This window comes from Amia ocellicauda, chromosome 23 (assembly GCF_036373705.1).
Source record: "Amia ocellicauda isolate fAmiCal2 chromosome 23, fAmiCal2.hap1, whole genome shotgun sequence".
NCBI classification, from domain to species: Eukaryota; Metazoa; Chordata; class Actinopteri; order Amiiformes; family Amiidae; genus Amia; species Amia ocellicauda.
This window is the reverse complement of record NC_089872.1, coordinates 3,799,621-3,813,241: the sequence shown is the minus strand read 5'-3', so window position 1 is coordinate 3,813,241 and position 13,621 is coordinate 3,799,621. Positions and strand designations below refer to the sequence as shown.

The 13,621-nt window shown below is 39.1% G+C and overlaps 1 protein-coding gene across 2 annotated transcripts in view; it reads left to right on the top strand.

Annotated features, from left to right (window-relative positions):
* nphp1 (nephronophthisis 1) overlaps window positions 1–8,749 on the top strand; it is a 119,404-nt gene extending 110,655 nt beyond the window's left edge. Inside the window, exons 18-21 of one of the 2 annotated variants that reach the window (XR_010805359.1) lie at window positions 5,408–5,507; window positions 5,782–6,007; window positions 6,650–7,588; window positions 7,997–8,749. The gene's annotated coding sequence lies outside the window, so the exon portion shown is untranslated. Of the gene's footprint in view, window positions 1–5,407; window positions 5,508–5,781; window positions 6,008–6,649; window positions 7,589–7,996 lie in introns of those variants that run through there. The other variant, XM_066696961.1, reaches the window with a different exon arrangement.
* Window positions 8,750–13,621: the final 4,872 nt, after the last annotated feature.

Here is a 13,621-nt window from a genome sequence, read left to right as displayed (position 1 = left end):
TCATTCCAAGGAAACAGAGGCAGTTGGTATCCTAAGACACACTGAAAGGGGGTGAGGCCTGTGGAAGAACTGGTCAGGGAATTCTGGGCGTACTCAGCCCATGGCAAAAAACGACTCCAATCATCTTGGGAGGTGGTACAGTATGAATGAAGTAAACGTATAACCTCTTGATTAAGACGTTCTGTTTGACCATTAGATTGTGGATGGTAACCGGAGGTGAGACTGACCTTAATATTCAGAGCCTTGAAGAAAGCAGACCAGACGTGGGAGGTGAATTGAGGGCCTCGGTCAGAAACAATGTCTTCAGGAATCCCATAAATGCGGAACACGTAATGGAAAAGAAGTTCTGCAGTTTCAAGCGCGGTGGGAAGCTTCTATAAAGGTATAAGCCGACATGATTTAGAAAAATGATCTATTGCTACAAAAATGGTAGTATAACCCTGAGAGCTGGGAAGATCAGTAACAAAATCAATAGAAATATGAGACCAGGGACGTTGTGGAATTGGAAGAGGCTCCAGGAGACCAGAGAGGGGATGTCGTGAAGATTTAGACTGGGCACAGATGGAGCATGCATTAACAAACTGGGTAGTATCTTTAATCAGGGCAATAGTGCGATGGATTCCTGGATGTCCAGAAGCGGGATTAGAATGTATCCATTGCAGAAGAGTAGAACGTTTGGATGTAGGTACATAGATCTTATTGGAAGGACATGTAGAAGGGGCAGGATTAGAGGAAAGTTCCCTTTGAAGTTCATCCAAGAAATTCCATTTGATTGGGGCGACAATACAAGTTGAGGGTAGAATTGGATCTTCAGATAGGGGTTCATGAACTGAGTCAAAGTGACGAGATAGAGCGTCCGCCTTGGTGTTTTTAGATCCTGGGCGATAAGTCATGGTGAATTGAAAACGGGTAAAAAATTATGCCCAGCACGCTTGACAGGGGTTGAGACGTTTTGCTGCTCGAATGTATTCCAAATTTCTATGATCCGTGAGTACCAGAAATGGATGTTTGGATCCTTCCAGCCAATGCCTCCACTCCTCAAAAGGCCAACTTTACTGCCAAGAGTTCCCTGTTACCGATGTCATAATTCCTCTCCGCAGGTGATAATTTCCTTGAGAAGAACGCACAGGGATGGAGCTTTGGTTGGTTCATTTTGTCTTTGAGAGAGCACTGCCCCGACGCCGTTTTCAGAAGCATCTACTTCTACCATGAAAGGGAGATTAGGGTCTGGGTGCTTGAGGACTGGAGCAGTGGTAAACAGGGACTTGAGTTTCTTAAAGGCGACTTCAGCAGAATCCGTCCATAATAAACGACGAGCAGAGCCCTTTAATAAAGAAGTTAAAGGAGATGCGACTGAACTGAAGTTTCGGATGAAGCGACGATAAAAGTTAGCAAAACCCAAGAAACGTTGCAACTTTTTAATTGTTTGAGGCTGAGGCCACTCAGTTACTGCTCTCACTTTCTCAGGATCCATGTGAACTCCACTGGTATCGATGATGTATCCCAAAAAGGCCACTCGCTGTCGATGAAATTCACATTTCTGTGCTTTGATATAGAGTCCATTTTGCAACAGACATTGCAGCATCTGTCAAACCTGGGAGATATGTTCAGAGTAGAGGAGTAAACCAGAATGTCATCAATGTAGGCAATCACAAAGCGATGAAAATAAGGATGTAACACCTCATTCACGAAAGCTTGAAAGACTGAAGGTGCGTTGACCAGACCAAAGGGCATGACTAAATATTCATAGTGTCCAGTGTTAGTAATTAATGCTGTCTTCCACTCATCACCTTTTCGTATTCGCATTAGATTGTAAGCACTACGCAGATCAAGTTTAGTGAAGTATCGAGCTCCTCTTACCTGTTCCAAGGCAGCAGGAACTAAAGGTAAAGGATATCTATACTTGACTGTAATTGCGTTAAGTCCCCTATAATCAATACAAGGTCTTAAACCACCGTCCTTCTTTGCCACAAAGAAGAAGCTTGCCGCAGCAGGTGAAGTGGATGGCCGGATTATGCCTTGTGCTAAAGCCTCCTTGATGTACTCCTCCATGGCCTGCGACTCTGGAAGAGAGAGAGGAAAGATTCTGCCCCGAGGTGGAGTAGAGCCAGGGAGAAGATCAATAGCGCAATCCCAAGGACGATGTGGAGGCAGAGAGGAGGCTCGAGATTTGCTAAACACGGCAGCCAGATTCTTGTATTCTGATGGAAACTCGGGCGGGGTTGATAGAAACAGACTCTCGATGTGGGTGGCTCTGCAAGGTGAAGAAAAACAATTAGAAAGGCAATGTTCTCCCCAAGAAATAATAGTCCCCTTGATCCAAGAAATGACAGGATTATGATGAACGATGAACAGGGATGGCCAAGTATTATGTCAGCTCCAGGAGAATCAATCACTAAGAAAGGCAGTTTTTCATAATGTAGGTTTCCGATGGACATGGTGATTGGCTTGGTTTTCTGTGAAACTGGATCGGAACCAATGGGTTGGTTGTTGATTGCTCTGACATTAAGTGGTGGCAAGAACGGTGAGAGAGGAAGGTTCAAACGCTCCGCAGTTCTTCTGTCTATGAAGTTTCCTGCGGACCCCGAATCTATTAAAGCAGATAAAAAGACGTGTTGAGTGTGGAGCTGGATGCATACTGAAAGCATACACTGAGCAGGTGTTATCAGGGGACAAGTACTCACTGATTTCTGTGGAGTGGCCGAAGAAGATCCAGGAAGATTAGGACAGGCGTCTCGGAAATGATCAGATTGACCACAATTAAGGCAGAGGCGCTGTTGTATCCTCCTCTGTCTTTCCTTGGCAGGTAGTCGAGTCCTTCCTATCTGCATGGCTTCTGGTTCTGTAACAGGGCTAGGCTTGAAAGAAGATCTGGTGGATAACCGGGATGTAGCAGACAAAGACCGTTTGCCTCGGGATCTTATAAGGTTGTCGAGTCTGATGGCAAGTTGTATTAACTGTTCCAGATCGAGTGTGTCTCTTTTGCAAGCTAATTCTGCTTGTAAATCATCACGTAAGCCACTACAATAAAGAGTAATTAATGAAGGCTCACCCCATCCACTGATCTCAGTCAAGGTCCGGAACTCCAAAGCATATTCAGCGGCAGAAGAGTTACCCTGACGGAGAGAGAACAGTTGTTCACCAGCGTCCTTCCCGGCTGTCGGATGATGGAACACCTGCTTGAAATGTTCAAGAAAAGCTGGGAGAGATCGTGTTACTTCGCCCTTACGAGCCCATACAGCTGATGCCCACCGAAGTGCCTTTCCGGTAAGTAATGTAATAATAAAGACGATCTTAGCGTCATCAGAAGGGAAGGAAGTTGGTAAATGGGCGAAATAAAGGGAGCACTGTAATATAAAACCCTGTAGCGGTCTGGTGAGCCGTCATATTTGTCTGGGTTGGCCAAATGTACAGGTCTGTCTGGAGCTGGAGAAGCTGACGAGCCTGGGGTTGCTTCTGGCGTTGTCTGTCTTGTGGACTCGAGAGATAAAGCAGGTAATTTCCTCATTAGCTGTTCCAGTGTGGAGTTGATCTGACGTAGCATTTCGTCGTGTTCTCCCAACAATGCCCCCTGAGCCATCAAAGCTGCAGCAACATCAGGTAAAGCCGCTGGATCCATGTTAATGGTGAAGTCTTCTGTAACGTCCTCAAGGACCAAAGGAAAGGATCCAAGTGCAGGCTTAGAGTTGAAGCAGATAATCCGATAAGGGCAAACGATAGAGAGTAAACAGGGACAGTCCAGGTCAATCGATCAAGCGAGCAGGCTAGTGGGGAGATCCAAAAAGTGGTAAACGAGAGAGGGAAGCAAGAGGTCAATATACACAGTAAGGCAATCAAGAAACAATGCTCAGAATTGATCCAGGAGAGAATGCAAGACTTCACGATTATGCTGGGAAACAGAGGGGTTTAAATACTATGTAGGGGAGAGGGTTTGAACTAGGTGAAGGAGTGATTAGCCAATGGTAAAAGAGGAAGACAGAACAGGTGCACCTGGAAGGAAAGAATGTGGAGAAACTGGTTGTGCTGGATAGAGGAAAGGAGAAGCACTAGATTAGTATTCGGGAGAGGGAGACCTCTGGTGGTGAACTAAGGTAGGAGCAGGGGAGACCGTGACAGTATGGAGCAGACCAACTTGTGTACAATGTTCACTCTTTAACACACCTAGCAGATGATGTCAGAAAATGTGGTGCTTTGGATTCGGTTTCTGTTTTCCCTTTTGAAAACTACATGAAACAGCTTTAAAAATTTGAGCGAAAACCACAATTTATTCTACAGCAACTCATTCAGCGTCTTTCTGAAGAAAGGTACTTTATTGGTCGGAAAGGAATTAAAAGAAGTCATCAGGGATTGAGACGTGAACACTCTAGGGGTCCAAATATTCATATGATGGCACAGTACAAAGAACTATTTTTACCTGACTTTTGTGTTAAGATTTCAATGGGAGATGTAATGATAAGAGGAGCATTAGGTCTTGTTGAAAATATATTATCTGATGGGAAAGATTCGTACATTGTTTTCAAACAATTTAAACATTTGGAATCCCTATACAGACACCCAATAGAAATATATAGAATATAGAAAGAAATATATTTTAATACCTTGTGGTAATGTATGGGCTGCCACTCCACTGATACACACATATTGAAGGGAACACAAGACCACATTGGTTTTATTTTTTTTATATTAAGGACAATTTGTGTAAACATGGACATGTACAAAATAGCCGAATTCATTGGAAGAAATTAGGTGGCTGTCATAAGCAGCAAATGGATGAGAGGGGAAAGAAAATGCTTCTGGCCTCCATACATGTCCACAAATCGCCTACGTAAGGCCCTCCTTACTCACCAAGAGCCTGATGAAAACACATGGAGCATGTATTCTGTGCACTGTATGGCTGAAACAGGTAAACTTACATTGATAAATTATTTCCGTATCTTACAAATGTGTTAAACTATTGAACATTTCCAATTTTTTTGTTGGTTTTGTTGTTGTTAATTTGTTAAGTTCATATTATTCACAAGGAGTTGCAAAATATCTTGCTTGACTAACAGTTTATCACAGTGCTGCCCTCTCCAAATGGATAGAAGGCTTCTTTAATTATGTAGGTTTTTCACACAGCTGACACAAATTATCTGTTTAGTTTTGTTGATTTGTATAGCAGCAACTGTATTACTTTGTACAGGACAAAGAGATTCATATGAACGAGAGTGTCTGTGAGGCAAAAAAGTTCAACTTTTAGTTCCCCACAGCAAAACAGATAACCGTTTTAAAACCCCTAATCCTTCCATACAAATATAGGACTGCTCGTTTTAAAATCATAGGTCTGCGTAAAGACACTTTCATAGAGTTCCTTAGGAAACACACTTAGATGTCTACATCCAGTAATGCCTTATTATTTGTCTTACAGCAGACTATGAGAAGGCCAGAAGAAAAGCAGCCAAAGCAGAGGAGGAGTCAGATCTGCAGAGTGACACTGATGATCTGCAGAGGAATAAACGATCTAGAAAGTAATATAGTTGTGCAATTTATTGCATTTATTGCAGCGTACTTTACAGTTGCTAAAGAGAATGGTGTATTATTTTTTGTCAACGCTAAACGTAGATTAAACCATTAATAACGCTTGTCATAGTGCTTTAGAAATTACCCATTTACCATTTTTACAACTTATAAGTCTGGTTGACAATTTTTTTCTTTTTCTTTTTTCTTTTTTTTACATAATAGGAACTTGTAATACAATGAAAGTAACAGTTGTATAATTATTATTTTTTAATTTTTTTATAGACGTAATAAAAGATACGATTGCGAATCCTCAGACAGTGAGGAAGGTGCACCGGTAGGAAGAAAAAATAACTCAGTTCCTGTCCACCACCACAACCAACACTGACACCATGTCCACCAACACCACCACCAACTCGGACATGGTCACGTGGATCACCACCACTTATTCAGCCACCACCACCATTGATTCCAAGGTCACCCAGAAGAACATCACTTGAGCAAGTGACTGGTATGTTTTATGTAGCTCTTTGACTTCTCGTTATATAAAATCAGTTTTTCAACCATAACAGTTAGGTTTCAACATTTATATTTCTTTACAATAGTTTTCAGAATGGACTATGATGTAGCAGAAACAGCTTGAACAGGTCCAGAATTACTCCTGTGTTCACTATTATAATAAATAAATAATGAGGCTGAGGACATATCAACATATTTAAACAGAATGTGAAGTGAACAAAATCAAAAACTGGAAGTTTTTTAAGTTTACTAATTTATTTGATGTTCAAGTTTTTCTTTAGCAAAGTAAAATGTAACAAGATGTTAACCTTATTTACGATGACCCTGAAGTGCAATACAGAACTGCACATTTGAAAACACCACAACAAATTCAAAAGCATAATTACAAATTAGAAATTAGAACTCTAAAGTTGATTGCAGCAGTGATTAAAAGTTTTTTTTTCCTATAATCAGATATGCTTTCTTATGTTTGTACCCTTTTGAGTTAATGTTATTGGGTTTTCCAACTTGCAGTTGTGTTTTGCACTTTGGGGTCAATGTACTAAACAATGTTTTAGATTTTAGATTTTGTTAGGAGCAATACTCAATCATAAGTGAAAACTATTAGATAGCTAATACCTTTTGAATTTTGCAGCAAGGGACCGTCACCTTGTGACCTCCATAGAAGAGATCAAATGTGAGCTGGCTATTTTGAAGAGGATGGTGGCAAATATAGCAAAGCAGTTCAACAGTGGTTCTGAGGTGGCACTTCCAGATGATGTCTCCTTGCCACTGAAGACGTTTGAACATGTGGACAGCCTTGAACAACTTTTAGAAGAAATGAGCTACAAGGATCAAATGATAATATTCATTATAAACAGTGTGATAGCAGATAAAAGTTATTTGATATACCAGTAGAAAAATCCTACAAATAATAAAAAGAGCAATAACTTTAATAAACAAATTATATATGGCTAACAAAAACATAACCTTTAACAGTTAAATGTAAATGCATTCACACTTAGCATTGCAAAATGTTAACTATACTATACCTATCACTGTTAGGGATAAATCTACACTTACCAAAAAACATGTTCTTTATGGGAGCACATGTAAGTAGCATTGCTGTCTTAAGTTTAAAGCCATACTTAATTTCTGCTTTAGTGCAAACAGTGGATATTTTTGGGGGGTATATCAGGACTATACGGTTTGCTCTGCAACTCGGGTTCAATTGTGGCTGACTAGACGCTTGCAGACTTGGGCTGGGGGCAAGGAGACCAGGTTTTCCAAATTGGGTCCAAAATAATAATAATTAAAAAAACTATATAAGGACTAACACATCACAGCACTTGCAGTCTTGCAAGAATGCTTATAGCAACAGGTCATTCTAGCTCTTAACTTAACCCCAACTATTCTTCTTTTTGATTTTGTCAGACTGCCTTCCTTGGATTAATTGGTGGGGTGGATGTTCCTACAGCCGTCCGCAGAATTATGGCTGCCTTAATTGGTAATGAATTAGCAACCAAATTCAATTGGAAGGGACTTGGAATCAAAAGATCGTTTTATGACCTCAAACTTCGAAAAGTGATTGCTGGTGAGCAACTTGTATATCTTACACTTTGTTAAATAAATGTTATGTTAAGAATATTATGAAGTAAAGATAGAAGTATCGAAGTACTTGATAACAAGAGGGGTGATATGGGGTTTGAGGAATTTCACTGTATTTTTGGGTCAAGTTATACAAGTCTGCAGTCTACTGTATTGTACATCTTTACATATTTATTCAAAATGCATGAGTTATGCTTACAGATACGTGAAAGTGTGAGATAGCATGCTTTTCCAGATCAGTAAACTTGACAAGTCTGATTTTTTAATTTAATAATTTAGTATTAATTCATTCTAAAAACAAGTCTCTAATATGTTTGTGTCCACCAGCTTCTGTGAGAGCAACATTATGGCAGATGACTGAATAACATTTTTTTTTATTCATTTGAAATTTTAGATGCTGTATGTCGTAATCCATTGACAAAAACAGCACAGGACTCTGAAATTGACATGGCAGCCATGCTGTGGCTGAGAAATGCACGAGATCGGGCAGGCGGAAGGAAGCAGCGCCTCTTGCAAGCAATGAGAAAACAGCAGGAGCAATAACAAAATAAAGTAAAAACCTTCACCCACATACAAAGCCTGCTAATGATGGTTACCATTTTTGCTTGTCAGAGAGAACCCATGATTTGTAGGGGAGTTTGTAATTTCTGAGTAGGTGAGCTAATGGGTCAAAGTTTTTATTTGGTCTGGACCTATGTTATTTTTATGTATTATTCTTGTTTGTTTAGCACACACCCTTTTCAGGGTGACTTACAGTTTTCACAAAATGTTAGATTTATTATTTATTATTAATAATTTAGATTGTTACAGCTTTGGGTAGTAAAATTCTATTTTAAATGTAATTTGTGTTGTTAAATGTTCTACATATGAAAACAAAAATCCCATATATGTTTAATATATGGTAAATAGTATGATTGTTATAATTCTATTCTTCTTCTTCTTATTATTATTATTATTGTTATTCTTATTACAATTTGTATACAGTGCTTTGATGAAAGGGAGGAAAAGAGAGAGTCTAAGGAACAAAGAGCAGTGAAGTCCAGTCTGTTCTTTTTTTGTGTTGTCTTCAGCCCTTGAATCTCTTTTTTGTGTATTTTTCTTCAGTTGCTATGTAAATAAATACAGGCGGAAGCCTTTACCACCTACAGTCTCCTGTGTGAGTCACCACCTTTGTTGTAAATTAATTGCATTTCTAGAGAACATAAAGTATACTATATACTACTAGATATGCAAAATACTTATGTTCTTAGATTGCAAGTAGACTAGATTAATTTATTTCAGAAGCAAACTATTAACATCATTTAATGTAAGTGTACTATAAATGGACTAACAACAATTTGTTAGTGTTAACAATTAACAAGTACCTGTATTTCAAATGTATGCTTGAAGTACAGGTACTAGCCTGTACTGTATTCTTACTCCTTTAAAGTATATATGGATTATAGTAAAATGGTTATAAATCACATTACTCTATACTTGAAAAACACATACAATTATATTGTCAATTATATATAAACACATATATGTTTTGACATTATTGCTATCAAAAGTAACTAGTGCCCACATGAGACCCACAGTGGCCCAACATGGGCTACAATAACAGAAGCCCACACTGGGCCAGTGACTTGGGGCCAGAATGGCGCCAATGTGCAAATTTACATGGGCCCCACAATGGCTGCCAGCAATGGGCCAATATCTTTGCCTGTGTTAGGCCATTGCTGGGCCCATGTGGTCATGTTTGCTGGAATATAACGCACACATCATTAATCAATGTGACAACCAAATGAAACATCAAATAAACATCTAAATATGGTTTAGAAGGTAACTACAAATGTATAATCTGCAGCAGTTATGAGCTGCTTACAGTTTATTTTTATTTGCTTGGTTTGTTTTACTACACAAATGAGTCAGGGATTCTTTCAGCTATAGTACAACAAAAATACCAGAGACAAACCGAAAGTGTAACAAAAAGCTATAATTAAATGTAATGAACAACACATAGCAATACAAGATATTTAAATACACACAGGAAAATTAACGGTGGAACAACAGCAATGACTTTGCCGAATCTGAAGCGGTGGATTATTGCTTTCAATTGAAAGTCATTTCAAACTCAGATCAGCTGGATCCATGCATCAGTTCCTGTTTAAATAGATAACGATGCAACACGGGGGGCACGAATTTGTCCTCTCCTCTCTCAGTGAAATCGTAACTTATGGTGACATGTTATATACTCAACTGTGCACAATTTCTGGCTCTACACAGTAGAATTGAAAGGGTGAACATAAGACATTTACTGTGTGAACTACACCCAGAAAAATGGACCTACTCACTGAGGCGCTTAATATTAATAATTGGAGATATTTGCCCCTTAATGAAAAACACTGCATTTACAAGCTGTAATTATATATAACGTGCACATCGGTAATCAATGTGACAATACAATGAAACTAAGTAAGCAACTAAATGAGGTTTAGAGATGGTGACTGTGAATTGAAAAGCTGCAGCAGTTCTAAGCTATACAAGATTTTAGATTGATGTACACAAACGAGACTTGTAGAATAAAGTGTTTACTCATGTATTATGATACCAGAGCTATTTATATTATAACTAATTTAATTAAAAATGATACATTGAAATCAAATCAGGGTAGTTGATTTTTTGAGATTAATAGTGGCTTGTACTTTAACATATTTGATAACAAGAGGGGGAACTTGACCATGAAAACCGATTTTGTTAAAATATGCCTTCATGTGATTTATATGATTAGGAGTCTGAAACCATACATTTCTTGACTGGAATCACCTGGAAACCTCATTATTATATTGTCTCTGCCATTATTTTCAAAAGCTTATACAAACAATACACTTGATACAGTGATACACAGCTGTGTAAAGTGATGCCATATGCAATATGGACTCCATATGTCAGATGGGCTGGTGGCCAGTTTGTTTTAAGTGACACATTTTGGACAATTTTCAAACGTCTTCTTCTCTGAAACCACAGGTATGATTGATGTGGAATTTTGTACACATGCCCTTGGCTAGATCCCTCATCAGATTTGATTGATGAAATGAGATGGTTGCCATGAGCCAATCAAATTTGAGGAATGTTTAAATTGCATAAGGTGTATAAATGAATAAATGGTACTGTGTAGATGTGTACTTGGCCCCCTGCATTGCTGCTTGCAGCTATATTTCTTATTATTATTAGGCTTCCATGCACGAAGTGCTGGAAGCCTATTGTTTCTGTTAGGATTTTTATTATTAGGCTTCCATGCACGAAGTGCATTTTGTTGAAAATTGAAAATTACACATTTAACAACACATGCATTTAAACTACAAATGCCTGCTCAAATCTGAAACCTACTGATACAACATGGAAGCCTTAAAAGTTGCATGCAACTTCTAGTTTTTTTTTTTTTTTCTTCCGCCAAAACTTCTAATGCCCCTAAAACGCTCATACATGCATTAAAACTCACGACGCAACTTATACCTACAAATGCAGTGAAAACTACACGGTCGGTCACATGGTGCCGCCACCATGTTGCGATTAGAGGCGAAATTGTGAAATGCTACAAAAATCTTCTTCTCCAAAACCAACGGACACATGCATATGCCACTTCATACACATGTATACCTTATGGCCTACTGTTATGCTTGTTCATCAGAAGTTGCTAGGTCTCACGCTTTGTCCGCCAGGCTCCATTTTCTGATTCAAGCTTTGGTGCCTTCTACTCCATGCCACTTATACCCACTGTGCCACAAGGTTGTTAAAGGCGAGTTGCCCCAGTAAAAAACATGGGTGCTGTGGGCCAATGAAATATAACATACATGCTGCTTCAGACAAGTTACACATTTCCTGCACACTGGAATGCAGTACACACATGAAACTCTGCACATATGTTTAAGTCTATACCTTGAACATACAACTAGAAAATGATGTTTCTGGGGTACACGGTTAAGTCGTAATGTTGGAATTAACATGAATCTGCGTGTGAATATGAAAATGGCTACTACTACGGAATGATAATGCCCAGTGCCCTGAAGCTTTGCATATCTTACATAGATACTGCTATCTATCAAATGTGCAAGAGGCAAGTGACTGCGTGCAAAAACATGGCAGCCACAAGCAAATGACTGTGCATTTATGCAAAATACGAGTATTTATAAAAGCATGACATTTGACCCCAGAAAAAACCCATGAGCCATATTCAAAATACCAAACTTGGTACAGTAATAAATTACTATGTTATGCTTGATTGTGGTGAGTTTTGAATATCTACAACATAGTTAAGCCTATGGTGCTTAAAATATCAGTGATTAACACTAGTACAAACATCTGTCAAAGTTGAAAAAGCCAAGTTGATTGGATAAAAAACATGGCTGCTGTGCACCAATGTAAGCATTTTTATGCTTGATTGTGATCAGTTTCGTCACCAGTGGTGATACGGCATGGTGGCAAATTGCGTTACAAGATGTCACTTATGACTGCAAATATCTTCAGAACTATAGAGCCTAATGTACTTAAGTTTTCAGTGGGTAACACTAGTACAAAGATCTTTCAACGCTGATGAAGCCAAGTTGATAGGAAATAAAACACGGCTGCTGTACACCAATCAAAATGACAGCTTCACATTTTAGCCACATCATGACATTCCTTATGTACACCTCTGCCTGTATCATGTGGACAAGTTTGGAAATTGCATTCTGCATCTTGAATGACACAAGAATGAGAACTTCACATATATGCTGGAATTAAGTGAAAAATACAATGGTACCATACATAATTGATGCATGCAAGAAATTAATAGTATGGTTGAGTGACACTGAAATATGCACCACAAATGACAAGATTGAAAACCTCAAATGTATACTACAATGGATTGAAATTGAAAATTACACATTTAATAACACATGCATTTAAACTACAAATGCCTGCTCAAATCTGAAACCTACTGATACAACATGGAAGCCTTAAAAGTTGCATGCAACTTCTAGTTATTATTAATATTATTAAACAATACAAGTACTAGTAATGCAAAGGCAAGAGTATGATGAAATTTTGTATAAGTGCAATCTTACAGGAGAATGAATTACTAAATTACAAGTACAGTCTGAAAAGGTGTGTCTTGTGTAATCGCCGGAAGGAGGTCAGAGACTCTGCTGTTTTGACTTCAGTGGGAAGGTCGTTCCACCACTTAAATAGTGTGCACTGTTACAATTCAAATGCTGAATGTACCTTCGAACAAAATTGACTTAATTGTTGATAATGGCCCTTCTGTTTCCATCTGCCCTGTAACGGCGTTACTTCAGTGATTCTCCCCTACAGTGAAACAGTCACTTATTCCAAGACTGACCTACCTGTGCTTGGTTGCCTTTCTGCTCAAGTGCTGCACGATGATGTGTCCACCCCAGTGACTTTTTACATCGTCAAATCTGGTACTCCCTTATTAGGCATGGACTGCTTTGAACATGCACATTTCAGGGAATACTGTGCTATCTTCCAAACCTGTTGTACCTGTACTACAATTGTCTGCTGCCAGCCAACTGAAGCCTGTTGGCTGCGCAAAAGGGTTTGTTCACGGAGTGAATATTCGTGAAACTGTGACGCCAGTGCAACAAAAACTATGCCACTTGCCTCTTTCGCTCAAAGGTGTAGTCTCCCCTGAACTTCAATGCTTGCTGGATGCTGGCATAATTGAGAGGATTGATGCCTCTGCTTGGGTCTTGTCTATTGTGGTTATCCCAAAGAAATCTGGAGACATTCGAATGTGTGTGGACTTACGTGAACCAAACAAGGCAATTATCATTGATAGGTACCCACTTCCACATATAGAGGAACTATTTTCTGAACTCAGCTGTGCCACAGTCTTTTCCACTGTTGATTTAGCGAGTGCTTACCATCAGGTGCTTTTGCATGAAGAGAGCCATGATTTGACTGCCTTTATCACGCACAAAGGACTGTTCAGGTACTGCCATGTGCCTATGGACTAGCCTCTGCACCTGCTGCCTTTCAG